Below are 15,814 nucleotides of genomic sequence, written 5' to 3'. Positions count from 1 at the left end.
CTCTCCTTTTATGTTCTCTTCTTGATATGGGCAGTCTATATCTGCAGATTTGCTCATCACTTTGGATATACAGTGCCTTGAAAAAGTACTCATACCCCTTGAAATTTTCCACATTTTGTTATGTTACAACCAAAAAAGGAAATTATTTTATTGTGATTTTATGTGATGGACCAACACAAAGTGGCACATAATTGTGAAGTGGAAGAAAAATGATAAATGGTTTTCAACACTTTTTACAAATAAATATGTGAAAATTAGTATTCAGCCCCCCCGAGTCAATACTTTGTAGAACCACCTTTCTCTGCAATTACAGCTGCAAGTCTTTTTGGGGATGTCTCTACCAGCTTTGCACATCTATAGAGTGACATTTTTGCCCATTCTTCTTTGCAAAATAGCTCGAGCTCTGTCAGATTGGATGGAGAGCGTCTTTGAACAGCAGGTTTTCTTCCAAGATTGCCCTGCATTTGGTTCCATCCATCATCCCATCTGACCAGCTTCTCTGTCCCTGCTGAAAAAAAGCATCCCCACAACATGATACTGACACCACCATTTTTGACGGTGGGGATGTTGTGTTCAGGGTGTTGTGCAGTGTTATGCCCTGTACACACGGTCGGACTTTTTGCGAGAGTGTGTGGGCTCCATCTGACTTTTTCCATTGGAATTTTCGACACACAAAGTTTGAAATCTGGATCTAAAATTTTCCGACACCAAAATCTGATCGCTTAAATTCCGATCGGATGTAGACAATTCCGACACACAAGGTGCCACGCATGCTAGGAATAAGTTACGAGACGAAAGCTATTGGCTACTGGCCACTTTATAGTCCTGTCATACATGTTTTTACGCCACCTCGTTCTGAACGATCGGAATTTCTGACAACTTTGCGTGACTGTGTGCATGCAAAACAAGTTTGGGCCAAAATCCATTGGAAAAAATCAGACGGATTTAGTCGTTGGAATGTCCAAACGTGTGTACAGGGCATTAGTGTTCCGCCACACATAGCGATTTGCATTTAGACCAAAAAGTTCAATTTTGGCCTCATCTGACCAGAGCACCCTTTTCCACATGTTTGCTGTGTCCCCCACATGACTTCTCACAAACTGCAACAGGACTCTTATGGCTTTCTTTCAACAGTGGCTTTCTTCTTGCTACTCTTCTATAAAGACCAGATTTGTGGCATGCCCGACTAATAATTGTCCTGTGGGCAGATTGTCCCACCTGAGCTGTGCATCTCTGCAGCTCCTCTTGGCTGCTTCTCTGGTTAATGCTCTGCTTGCTTGGTATATTTGCAGTTGTGCTATACTCTTTCTATTTTCAGATGATGGATTGAACCGTGCTCCGTGAGATGTTCAAAGCTTGTGATATTTTTTTTTTATATAACCTAACCCTGCTTTAAACTTCCTCACAATATTATCCCTGACCTGTCTTGACCTTCGTGAGGCTGTTTGTTCTCTAAGGTTCTCTAACAAACCTCTGAGGGCTTCACGGAACTGCTGTTTTTATACTGAGATTAAAGCGGAGTTCCACCCAAAATTGGAACTTCCGCTTATCTGATTCTTCCCCCCATCTGGTGCCACATTTAGCACCTGAAAACCATTTATCATTTTCTCTTCACTTCACAATTATGTGCTACTTTGTGTTGGTCTATCACATAAAATCCCAATATAATAAATTTATGTTTTTAGTTGTAACATGACAAAATGTGGAAAATTTCAAGGGATATGAATACTTTTTCAAAGCACTGTAAAAGTGATTCTAAAATCTCCTTTATTTAATTATGTATGCTTAGTGCTCAATGTTATCATCTTTTTCTATGAGTCTTCTTCTAATCTTCAAAATCCCTCTTTTTAGCTGCTCTGTCTATATGCATTTTCCGTGGTCTCACTGTATGTGGGAAAGTAGTCGCCCTCTTGTGCCTGCTCCTGAGATGACTACAGATTTACGTATTATTTTAGTACTTTTTCTCTCAGGCCATTCACGACCCCAACAGCATTAGTAATTGAGATTTCAGAACATGTGCTGGAAGATTAGCGGGCCCAATGCATAATGGGATTTGTAGTGTGCATCAAGCATTCCATGTGACCGCAACTAACAAGCATTGCTCATAACAAATCAATGGAAATAATAAATAGAGAGTTTTGGGAGCACACACAGAGTGGGCTAGGGAGTGGTTTTATGATAAATGGAATACAGTGTTGTTAATGTGTAGAAATGATTTATGAATAATAGACTTATTTGTATTGTCACTTTAAATGTATAACTACATAGATTCCTGAAGAAGCTGTAAATATGGCAAAACATGTCAAGGTTCTTGCATCGGCTGTAGTAATATGGAATATGTAAATTTAGTCTGTTATTGTCTGTATGAAATCTATTCATGAATAATTTTATAGAAAAATCTTTTAAAAAGAAAATTTATAAAAAATAATTATTGCGTGTGTTAATTAGCACCAGTTTTTTTCTTTACTGTGACATAAAATAAAAAATTGCCTTTAGTTATATTTTAATATATTTCTATGGTCACCATTGCAGGATAGGGATGGAGATGGGGGGGGGGGGCGTTAATTTCTCTGCAGTGACCACCAATACGGTGGGGGAGGGGAATTTCAATGCTAGTGACCACCAAGGCAGGGCAGTGGGGGTGTGGTTAAATTTTACTGCCACGGACCACCAATGCAGGGGTGGATAAGAGAGAATTTTAGCGCCACTGGCAACCAATGTGGGGGTAATAATAGTACTGACACCTGTGCTCGGGGCTATTATTGGGGTCACTCACACCAATGCTGAATGTTATTTTATGCCCATGGACACCATTGCTGGTGGTTAATACTGCACTCACTGACACCAATGCTGGGGTTTATTGTGTCCACTGATTCCAATGTTTTGGGTTACTATTGCACTCAGTGACACCAACGCTGGGAGTTATTATTGCTTTCACTGACCCCTGCACTCTGTGTTATTATTGTGCCCATTGACACTAATTCTAGGGATTACTATTGCATTCACTAACACCAATGCTGGGAGTTATCATTGTAACCACTTGCACCAATGTTGGGGTTTATTACTGCATCCACTAACGCCAATGTTGTAGGCTATTATTGCATCCACTGACATACATTTTTGGGGTATTTTTGCTTCCACCAATGCTGGGGGACTGTTATTGCATCCACTGACACCAAATTTGGGGGTTTTAATTGCGTCCATTAACACCAATGCTAGAGGTTATTATTGCATCCAGTGGCACCAGTGTTTGGGGTTATTATTGTATCCACTGGCACTAATATTGGCAGTTATTATTGAGTCCACTGATAGCAATGTTGAGGGTTATTTTAGCATCCACTGACACCAATGCTGTGGTTGTTCTTTCACTCACTGGCACCATTGCTGAGGGGTTATTATACTCCAACGTCTTTAGTGTGCATTGCGATGTAGTAGTACTGACATTTTTAGGTGTTGAGATTTAAAAATGCGTTGGTATTATGTGACCGCCTGTCAGTGTCCCAGGCCACCCTTGAAGCCCTTGAGGATTTTCAAGTTGACCACCACTGGCCTAACACATTATATTTTCTCTGAGAGTTGCAGGCTGCTTGGTTGTGTATAAATAAATTGTTGCAATCCTGATAATACTAATAATTTTGTGATGCTGCTCTCTGTCCAAGAAATATATCTGATTTTAAACAGAGGGGTTCCCCTCTCTCTGATTCCCCTAGTTTTGGCGGAAATTTTACAATCCACATGAAGCCTTTTCTGCTGTTATGATCTGACAATGCAACGCTAATATTAGGCTACATAATATGCAGACATTCACAAAGTTTTTATGGGATGAAAAATAGCTAGTTTCTACACTTTTAAATATGAGCAATTCTGGGAGTGAATTACCTTTCCAAAAATATGAAATTTTTGAAGTTACACATTGATTTAATTCTACATTTCCATCCGTGAGATTACGCTACTCAAAAATATGCTTTAGTTTTCTTAGCAGTTGATTATAGGAGAGATGTTAGATGGGTGACCCTTCAAATTACTACATAAAGGTATCAGTAGTATTTTTTTACCTGGAGGGAAACCAGTATGTATTCTTAACTTACTTACCTTTTATTGCTCTCAGCCACCTTCAAATTTCTTTTGATGTGATCCAACTTCCTGTTAAAGAGTGGCTATGTTCATGCTCTATAGTCCCATTGTATGTAGGAGCATAGCCACCATCTTTTGCTCACTCCCAAGATGAAAAAGGGATTATGGACTATATGCTATGGGATTTGTAGTGTCCATAGAGCATTGACCGCAATTAATATGTACTGCTCAATCCAAGCAAACAGAAGTGAGAGGGAAAAATAGAATTTTGGGAGCCCACCAAGGACATTACAAGGATGCAGAAAAACACAGTAAGAAACAATTTCATGAAAAATAGATTATTGGATCATTAAGTGTTTTGGAGAAAGGGCTATTGTTTGGTTTCACTGGATAAAAGTTAGAAAATTCAATGCAAAATAGTTCTATATGTTTATCTAAAATTAGAGGTGAGAGGAAAATCTTCTGGCCAGGGAAGCAAGCAACGGTAAAGATTCAGTGATAGATCAAATTTACCTTCACTCTGAGAATAAAAAAAATGTTTAATTTTAAACTAAAATTCTCAATAATATAAAAAAAAAAATCACACTACATCGCCAGTAGCGTGCAACCTCCAGCCTGCTAATTTGACATCAAATGAACATCATCACAATTCCATGGTTCTTCCTGTGCTCCCCTCCTGTGAGCTGACTAAACGCCAAGTATCCTGATACATGTCTGTTTGCAATTCAGTAGATCAGTGCTTCTCAACCCTTCTTCAGTTGCTGCACCCTTCAATCTTGAGGCACTCCATTCCAAAATGAAAAAAACTACACTAATAGTTGCCCAACACAGCAGCATCCACACACGTAGGACCCCCAATATTGGATGTGATTAATTTTAACAATGCACATATACCTTTTGCATATGGGTACTGACTTTTATTTTAGCATTCCTCTTCTCCTCAGTTTCTCTCCCTCACTGACCCCAGTGCTGTTAGAGAGTGGCAGAGAAGCTAAAGACAAGGATGCTATGAAGGTGCCCGATGTGTTCTTAATCAACTGATGATGACATGAGTTCTTAGGATGCCAGTGGTTGACCCACATAGTGCCCAAGGTTGTAACGCCACACAATTAAAACCTGTGGCTTTGTGTAACAAAAAAAGGCAAACTTAATCCACCCGCTGGCTTGTTGATATTTTTTGGGCAGTTTGGGGCAATTTTAGGCATTTTGTCATGGCACCCTGGTTGAAAAAGGCTGCAGTAGAGCATGGTAGGTCCATATAAACATAAATAAATAAATAAATAAAAAAACTTTCATTATGTTTTTTTGTTATTTTGCCTGATTGGAATTCTAGGAAGCTAAAAAAGATGAACTTCAGTTGATTGATATTAGCTGTAGTTAAATGTATATTTTTAAGTGAATTTATAGATTAAATTGTGGTGTTTCATTTTTGGATATTTTATGTGTTTTTTAGTTAGTTTAACTACATGAAATGTAATAACACTAAGGTGTTGAAACACACTCATTCCCTCTGCATCAAAGGAGTTCTACCACCTACCACAATGTTCTTTCTGTCTCAGTCAATGAGTGGATGCAGTCTTGGCATGGTGGACACCTTTTTGTGTTTTTAACTGTGAATGTCCACATGCACATAATTTTTCTGCATGCTGGAAAATCTGAGTGTAATGAGTGTTTTTGACTGTCAGAAGTGCTCATTATCATTATATTACTCAATCTTTCTAAAACTGAGCTTGTAATAATTCCTCCTTCCTGGACCCCCCCCCCATGACTTTACCAATAAGATCAACAGCACAACCATTGGTCCCTCCACACATGCCAGGGTCCTGGGTGTAATCCTTGACTCAGACCTCTCCTTCAGCCCCCACATCCAATCACTGGCTAAATCCTGCTGCCTTAACCTCCGCAACATCTCCAGAATTCGACCCTTCCTGACTAATGACACCACAAAGCAACTTATTCACTCCTTGAATATTTCCTGCCTTGACTACTGCAACTCTCCTTAATGGCCTACCCTTAAGCAGGCTAACCCCCTTCAGTCTATTATGAATGCTGCTGCTAGACTAATACACTTCACTAATCAATCTGTGACTTCTGCCCCTCTCTGCCAATCCCTTCACTGGCTTCCCTTACCCCACTGTATAAAATTCAAAATGCTAACCAGAGCATACAAGGCCATCCACAACATCGCCCCCAGCTACATCACCAACCTCATCTGTAGATATCGCCTAAATCTTCCCCTCCACTTCTTCCAGGTCCTCCTGCTCTTTAGCTCCCTTGTTACCTCCTCTTATGCTTGTCTTCAGGATTTCTCCAGAGCCTCTCCCATCCTCTGGAATTCCCTGCCCCGAGTATAACCGATCAGCCCCTAACCTGTCCACCTTTAGGAGATCCCTGAAAACTCACTTAGTCAGGAAAGCCTTTCCCATACCCACCTAACAACCTCATCAAATCATTCCCCGCATCTATTACCCTTTGTGCCACCACCGCCTTCCTTTAGAATGTAAGCTCTACAAGCAGGGCCCTCCTGTCCCTTCTATATTGTACTGTAATTGTGCTGTTCCCCCTCTACATTGTAAAGCGCTGTGTAAACTGTTGGTGCCTAGAGAACTTTTACATGGGTAACCTACAGGGCTGTATTATCATACAGTAAGATGTTAATGCACTTGTCAATGTCAATGTACTTTTTATATGCACCAATGCATTTGTTGAATGTTGTAATTGCACACACTGCTGAAAGTTATAAGGTACATTTTACACACTTTTCATTTGATTTCAATGGCCTTTCAATGTGCAAAAAAATTCACAGGTAGCTTTTCATTGCAACGCATACCTGCGCTTCGGATATGTGTGAACACCATTTGAAATAACATTTTTTTTAAATTATTGATATGCAATATAATGCAGGCATCATATAACAGGTAAATGTCACTAGTTTTGTTAAAATCTGTTGCATTGCTTACATTGATCACATTATTACCCTAGTTTGTGGTACTTTCCATTTATACTGAACTTTTTAAGTTCAGTGGAGTTGATTTTTTTTTTCAGCTGAAATGTGCTATGAAAATTCCAGTGTAGCTTTTTATATGCCTCTCTTGCATTGCTGTACATGCTCAGATCTATTCTAAGATCCCTTCAGTTTATCAGTTTGCAAGAAAATTCCTATAAATTTAATCTAAAAAAAGGTTCAGTGGTTTATTAGTATGATAAGGTAAGTACTGGGAATGTGATACACAATTCTGGATTCCTCATAAATAGATTTCCAGTGCTGTTCACTGTTTAAGGCCCCATTCACACTTGTGAGTGAAGACATTTGTGATTAGTTGTGGGACACCAAGTGGGGGTCCCTGTGGTTAGCTGCGAGCAGAAGGCTGCACTAAAAACAATGTTAGACTGACAGCTCCTGCAGCTATTCCTGGCCATTCCCTTGTCATTGTTTACAGGGAAATTACTTGCAAATGACTGGCACTGGACACAGACTGTCTGTGACTACATGTGATTAGCTGTGAATAGCTGGAGCAGTCAGCCTCCGAATGTTTTCAGTGGGACTTCCTGCCTGCAGCTAATCTCAGTGACCCCACTGGGTCTCCCGCATCTAATCGCAAATTTGACTGGGGCCCAAAGATGTCAGCTGTAGATTGAGAGATTTAAAGTAAAGTGTGTTCACTTTTAGTGGTTTCCCTCACCGCACCTGATGAACTTAAAATAGTACTAAAGTCATATTTGTTACCTTAAATAAATATTAAAAAGCATTAATTATTATTATTATTATTATTATTATTATTATCAACGCTTTATATAGCACCAACAGTTTACGCAGAGCTTTACGATTTAGAGGGGGGGCATTAATCATTTTCTTAGTTTGGAAATGTGTGCCTATACGCAGCTCATCCCTGTAGCTGCAGCTACTGTTTTGTTTAAGTATTTCCAGTTCTTCATAACAGCCAGCAGGGGGGTAGGGGATACATCAGCTTTCTGCTGATTGCAAAAGTTAAAGAACACTTTCCAGTCACCCTATATATGTGCATGTTCCAGAGAGGGAGCGTTCCACTGGACGGTGTAGACTTTAGCTGTGCAGTCTTCCCATCAGTTGCTTGATTATATTCTATCAGACCTACTTCGGAACAGAAATCAAGCAGCTGATCAGCACAGCTAAAGTCTGCATCATATAGGGGCCAGCAGGGAGGGTTACGCTTGTCTAAATGGATGACTTGGATGTGTTCTTTCACTCTGGCTCACTCATCTTTACTTACATCCTCTGCTCTCAATTCATCTGAATGAGTGGCTACAAATGGAGATATTGGGCGGCCATCTTTTTAGAGGGTATTAGGTGGAGAGATGTAAACAAGTAAACAAGTAAACAATGATCTAGATTATTAATTTTTTTTTAGCTTAACCTCTTCCCGCCCGCCCTATAGCCGAATGACGGCTATAGAGCAGGCGCTTTCGCCCGGGAGGCCGTCCCTGGATGTCCTGGTGTTGACTCCCGCAATGCGCGCCGCCGCGGGCGCGCATCGGGGAAGTTCTGTGCTGGCCGTGTCCCTCGGACACAGCCAGTCACAGATCGCTGTAAACGGCCAATCACAGAGGCCGTTTACAGCGCGATCGGCGTGTCCAATGTGAGATGATCTCATATGTAAACATATGAGATCATGTCTCAGCGCCGCTCTCCCTCCTCACACAGACAGCATGTGAAAGGGGAGAGATGAACAACTGCAGCGCCGTAAGTGGGGAAATAAAAAAAATAAATTAAAAAAAGTGCCATCCGCCCCAGTGCCATGCTCCCCCAGTGCCATCCTCCCCAGTGCCATCCGCCCCCAGTTCCACCTGTTAGTGCTATCTGTCCCCAGTGCCACCTGTTAGTGCTATCTGTCCCCAGTGCCACCTGTTGTCAGTGCCATTTGTCCCCAGTGCCATCTGTCATCAGTGCCACGTATAAGTGCCATCTGTCATCAGTGCCATGTGTCATCAGTGCCACATAGTGCCATCTGTCATCAGTGCCACATATTAGTGCCATTTGTCATCAGTGCCACCTGTCAGTGTCACGTGCCATCTGTTGTCAGTGTCACATGTCCTCAATGCCACTTATCAGTGCCATCTGTCATCAGTGTCATGCGTCATCGGTGCCACGTGTTTGTGCCCTCTGTCATCGGTGCCACGTATTAGTGCCACGTATTAGTGCCATCTGTCATCAGTGCCACATATTAGTGCCATCTGTCATCAGTGCCATGTATTAGTGCCACGTGCCATCAGTACCACGTATAAGTGCCATCTGTCATTAGTGCCATCTGTCATTAGTGCCATCTGTCATCAGTGCCACCTGTCATCAGTGCCACGGATAAGTGTCATCATTGCCACGTATCAGTGCCATCTGTCATCAGTGTCACGTGTCATTGTCCTGGTGCTCCAGGGCCTTCAAAAGTGTAATAGGTATTCAGCAAGTTAGATGTGTAATTTATGCTCCTAGAACACCTGATGGCGCTCCCTGCATGTTGGGCCTCTCTATGTGGCCAGGCTGGGAAAAAGTCCCACACATGTGGTATTGTAATACTCAGGAGGAGTAGCAGAATTTTTTTGGGGGTGTCATTTGTGGTATACACATGCCATGTGACAGAAATAACCTATTACAATGACAATTTTGTGGAAAAAAATAAAAAAAATAAAAAATCTTAAATTTGCAAAGAATTGTGGGAAAAAAATTACAACATCAAAAAGCTCACCATGCCTCTTACTAAATACCTTGGAATGTCTACTTTCCAAAAAGGGGTCATTTGGGGGGTATTGGTACTTTCCTGGCTTGTTCAGGTCACAAGAAGCGAGATAGGCCACCAGTACATCAGATGTGATCCATTTTGTGCGAATCGCAGCACAGCTTTTAGACTCTCTAACTTTCACAAAGACCAAATAATATCCACTAATTTGGGTTATTTTTACCAAAGATATGTAGCAGTATAAATTGTGGCCAAAATTTATGAAGAAAAATTTATAATTTGCATAATTTTGTCACAGAAACAAAGAAATATGCGTTTTTTTTCAAAATTTTCGGTCTTTTTTTCATTTATAGCGCAAAAAATAAAAACCCCATAGGTGATCAAATACCACCAAAAGAAAGTTCTATTTGTGGGAAAAAAAGGACAAAAAATTCATTTGGGTACAGTGTTGCATGACTGAGTAATTGTCATTCAAAGTGTGAGAGCACCGAAAGCTGAAAATTGGTCTGGGCAGGAATGGTGTTTAAGTGCCCAGTAAGCAAGTGGTTAAAAAGCAGGAGTGAGAAGCGGCCATCATTTAAATACTATTACCCCCGATAATACATGCCAAAGTGAAAAAAGGGGGATGGATGTGCTAATATTATGTATGCCGCCACAGATAAAATATAAAAATATAAAAATTATTTTAACAAAATGATGATTGTAAATAAATTCTAATAAAATATATATGTATAAAAAATTTAATTATACAAATAAAAAATGATAAAATAAATAAAGGTAAAAATTAAAAACATCCAATAGGGATAGATGCTGAATCAAAATACAGCAACCCCATATTCATAGTTATACACGAGAACGGAAATGTAAATATGTCTTATAGAAATTTGTGTTTAGGAATTTCATAGCCCGGAAGTGACGTGAATACATAGACATCAAAAGGACATAAAAATTTGACTAATAGATAATTGTGTAAAATGTAAAAAGTATATCTATAAACACTATATACTCTAAAATCATTAGAGTAAAATTAATTAGAGAGGATGCTAAAAATTCAAACAGGTTGATGAGAGTGTAGGTGATCAAAGAGGGTACTCAAGATAATTGATATCAAATCAGACTGGTAAGGTAACATGGTCAGAGAGGGTATTAAAAATCATTAATAAAACAGTTAAGGTCAAATTCCATGTTAAGGCCCCGAGGTGCCAAAGTGTCTAACGTGAAGATCCACTTAGATTCTAGTTGGCTGAGCGTTCTAACTTTATGGCCCCCACACCAATGTTTTACCTAGGGTTCTATGCCCCAGAATTTTAACTGTGAGGGGTCCTTGTTATGGAAGGTAGCAAAGTGTCTTGATACGCTGTGTTTATCAAAGCCCTTTAAAATATTCTGCACATGTTCTTTTATTCAAATTTTTAGAGGTCTTTTCATGCAACCTATATATTGGAGGCCACAACTGCATTTCAGGGCATAAACTTTTGTCCCAAATGGTGGGGGCTCTTCTGTAAATGAATTTTGGAACTGGGGGAAGAATATCTTGTAGTTGTCTATCGGCCAAGAGGATGTTCCAATTACGTTTAATGATTCTTTCAATTTGTTTATGTTGAGCATTATAGTCAAAGATAATACCGTATATACTCGAGTATAGGCCGACCCGAATATAAGCCGAGGCCCCCAATTTACCCCCAAAAAACTGGAAAACTTATTGACTCGTGTATAAGCCGAGGGTGAGACATGGCTGTCCATCCCTGTGTGTCCATCCATCCCTGTGTGTGTGTCCGTCCATCCATCCCTGTGTGTGTGTCCATCCATCCATCCATCCATCCCTGTGTGTGTGTCCGTCCATCCATCCCTGTGTGTGTATCCATCCATCCATCCATCCCTGTGTGTGTGTGTGTGTGTGTATTCATCCATCCATCCATCCATCCCTGTGTGTGTGTGTGTGTGTGTGTGTGTGTGTGTGTGTGTATCCATCCATCCATCCATCCCTGTGTGTGTGTGTGTGTGTGTGTGTATCCATCCATCCATCCATCCCTGTGTGTGTGTGTGTCCGTGCAGCCTTGTGTGTGTGTCCAGCCTACCTGTGTCCCAAGCCTCCGTCCCGAGCCGCCGTCGTCCCGAGCCTCCTCCGTCCCGTGCCGTGCCTCCTCCGTCCCGAGCCTCCTCCGTCCCGTGCCGTGCCTCCTCCGTCCCGTGCCTCCTCCGTCCCGTGCCGTGCCTCCTCCGTCCCGTGCCTCCTCCGTCCCGTGCCGTGCCGATGGATCGCCGCTCTTCTCGGCGGCCATTCTACAATTCAAAATTCCGCCTCCGCCTGTGATAGGCGGAACACTCAATTTCCCAGCAGCCTGTGTTCCGCCTATCACGGACATCCTCTCATACTCGTCCGTAGTATGAGAATGAGCGGATGTCCGTGATAGGCGGAACACTGACTGCTGGGAAATTCAGTGTTCCGCCTATCACAGGCGGAGGCGGAGAAGGAGGCGCGGCTTTTGAATTTTAATGTCCGCCGTCTGTCTGCTCGATACGCTGATCGAGCAGTCAGACAGCGGTGACTCGAGTATAAGCCGAGGGGGCACTTTCAGCCTCAAAAAAGAGGCTGAAAATCTCGGCTTATACTCGAGTATATACGGTAGGTACTAAATCTCTTGAGGTCTCTCCTTTAGGTTTGTCTTTTATTAGCTCTTCGCGATCCATCTCTGTGACTTCTGTCATTTTCTTATTAATATATTAATTTTCGTATCCTTTCTCTAGGAATTTTCAATTCATGGCGTCTGCTTGTGTCTTATATGATTCCTTATGGGTACAATTTCTCCTTAGACGCATAAGTTGTCCTTTTGGTATATTGTATAACCAGGTGACAACTTTCTAGTGGTAAATAGCTGTTTCGGTCTACGTTTTTGAAATGTGTTCTGGAGGAGAGTGTATTATCTTCCTGTAGGATCTTTAAGTCTAGGAATGTGATTTTTTTCTGTAACTTATGTTTAACCCTTCTAAGAAATCTGTAAGACGTTCTTTGTCTCCTCTCCATAATATCACAATATCATCTATGTATCTTCTGTATGGGTGGGGGCCTTCTGGGATGTTAGAGAATACTCTTTCTTCCTCCCATTGTGCCATAAAGAGGCCTGCTACACTGGGAGTAAATTTTGATCCCATCGTGACACCCGTTTTCTGAAAATAGTAATTACGGTTGTACCAAAAATAGCTATTTTTTAAACAGAAGTCGAGACATTTCACAAGGTATTTTCTTTGACTACATGAAAGGGAAGTATATTTCCTCAGACCCCATTTCACTGCTTCACACGCCTGGTGATGTAGGATAACAGTGTATAGGGAAGATACGTCTGCTGTGGCCAGCCACCAAGACTGATCACTTCTTGAGATGTCATCCAATATTTGTAACATTTGTTTTGTATCCCTCAAGTATGCTTGTGTCTTCTGAACAGCTGGTTGTAAATAATAGTCGATATACAGCCCCATTCTTGCTGTTAGTGAATCTATCCCATTAACTGTTGGCCTGGGTGGTGGATTATTTCTATCTTTGTGAATCTTCGGAAGCGAATAGATAATGGGAGTCCGACACGACTCTGGTACAAGGTATTTAGCTTCTCTTTTGTTCAGAATGTTTCTTTTTAAACCTAAGTGGATGACTTGTTCAAGTGCTTTCCTACACTTGAGCATTGGATTGCTCAGGAGGCGACTATATGTGTCTTCATCTTGTAGAAGTAGGTCCATGCTTGTATTATATTGTTCCCTGGAGAGGACCACTATGCCACCCCCTTTATCTGCTGGGCGGATTACGAAGTCCTTTCTTTTAGGGGATAGAACCCTATGTAAAACATTGGTGTGGGGGGAATAAAGTTAGAACTTTCAGCCAACTCGAATCTAAGTGGATCTTCACGTTAGACACTTTTGCACCTCGGGGCCTTAACATAGAATTTGACCTTAACTGTTTTATTAATGATGGTTTTTAATACCTTCTCTGACCATCTGTTACCTTAAGTTTGCACTTTTTTTGCAACTGTTTGCACGGACATTATTATTATTGCAACTATTGCACCAGTACATTATATTTTTTATACTGGGTCACTATAAGTTTGCACTTTATTTTTTGCAACTGTTGCATGGACATTTATTTTGATTATTTTATGGACTCTTTTTTCATGTTATGATTCATTATATACATATCAAAGGCTTTCTAACAATATTTTTTAGCACCAGCACTTTATATGCTTTGGAGTGATACCTGATAATTTTTTGCACATTATTAGAAAAGGTTTTTCACATAGATAGATCGTGACCTCTTTTATTTATATTCATTTTTTTCATGAAGCATTGAAGATAATTGTATTTGTATATTCATGAATTTCATGTGCACCATTGCCTCTTGCTAAATAGTTTAATACCTCCCCTACCATACCTTCCCTACTCCTGCGCCTTATTCTGTATAGTGCAGCACTATTCTATTCTTTGATCTTACCTATTCGGGTCTTGATACACCTCTCAGTGTCTGCAGCAGTACCCATCCTTCCCTATCTAATTGGTTGACGCAGGGATATTTGTTTTTATTAAGGTATAGAACCCAGCAATCTCCACAGCAAAGATCCCTATGGATGAGGCACAAAAAATGGATTTTCACTATAAATCAGGGGTAATGAATTAAAATTCAAGGAGGTCGGGTCGCCAAAATTTTCTTTGGGCCGAGGTCCGAATCTCAAGTCTGTGCTATGACTGAATATTGTAGTAACTGTATATCTATCAAAAACATGAGAAATGTACAATTTCCTTAGCATTTCAACAATATTTATTGTCAAGTTACATCTGGTGTCCCCAGATCAAGTTAAATCTGGTGTCCCCATCACAGTGCCCCTTTACATCAGGTGTCCCCATTACAGTGCCCCTTTACATCAGGTGTCCCCATTACAGTGCCCCTTTACATCATGTGTCCCCATTACAGTGCCCCTTTACATCAGGTGTCCCCATCACAGTGCTTCTTTAAATCAGGTGTCCCCATCAAAGTGCTCCTTTACATCAGGTGTCCCCATCACAGTGCCCCTTTACATCAGGTGTCCCTATCACAGTGCCCCTTTACATCAGGTGTCCCTATCACAGTGCCCCTTTACATCAGGTGTCCCTATCACAGTGCCCCTTTACATCAGGTGTCCCCATCACAGTGCCCCTTTACATCAGGTGTCCCCATCACAGTGTTCCTTAACATACAATGTCCACATCAGGATTTCCCTTAACATAAAATAAGTATCATGCTGATGGGCACATTTTATATTTAACTTAAAATTTACCCATCAAAGTGACTCTTTTAATATAAAATGTACCCATCAGTGTTGCTCTTAAAATAAAATCTGCCCATCAGCGTGCCCCTTAACATGAAATAAGGGTCACACTGATGGGCACCTATTATGTTAGGAGGCATTCTGATGGACACATTTTATTTTAAGGGGCATGCTGATGGGTATATTTTTAATGTGCACATCGATGGGCATATTTTGTAGGGCACATTTTGCTGTACCCATCAGTGTGCCCCTTAACAAAATATGCCCATCGATGTGCACATTAAAAATATACCCATCTGCGTGCCCTGTAAAATAAAATTTGTCCATTGGATTACCCCTTAACATAAAAGGTGCCCATCAGCGTGACCCTTATTTTATGTTAAGGGGCACGCTGATGGGAAAATTTTATGTTAAAGGGCACTCTGATGGGCACATTTTATTTTAAGGGGCACGCTGATGGGTATATTTTTTATGTGCACACCGATGGGCATATTTTGTTAAGGGGCACCTTAACAAAACATGCCCATCAGTGTGCACATAAAAAATATACCCATCAGCGTGCTATTACAAAAAAAAGCCCATCATTGTGCATATTAAAAAAATATGCCCAACAGTATACCAGTGTGCCCCTTAAAATATGCCCAACAGTATACCAGTGTGCCCCTTAAAATATGCCCAACAGTGTGCACAATAAAAACATTCTTATTTATAGATCATCACTAATGTGCCCACATACCTTAACTA

At 40.8% G+C, this 15,814-nt stretch overlaps 1 protein-coding gene across 2 annotated transcripts in view; it reads left to right on the top strand.

The window, feature by feature from the left end:
• CCDC146 (coiled-coil domain containing 146) overlaps positions 1-15,814 on the top strand; it is a 215,726-nt gene that overhangs the window by 24,328 nt on the left and 175,584 nt on the right. The gene's annotated exons all lie outside the window — the stretch shown is intronic.

This window comes from Lithobates pipiens, unplaced genomic scaffold, assembly GCF_037356315.1.
Source record: "Lithobates pipiens isolate NorthernLeopardFrog02 unplaced genomic scaffold, aLitPip1_a1.2 Scaffold_8, whole genome shotgun sequence".
Taxonomy (NCBI): Eukaryota; Metazoa; Chordata; class Amphibia; order Anura; family Ranidae; genus Lithobates; species Lithobates pipiens.
The sequence above is the reverse complement of the archived record's forward strand: the minus strand, read 5'-3'. Positions and strand labels throughout refer to the sequence as shown.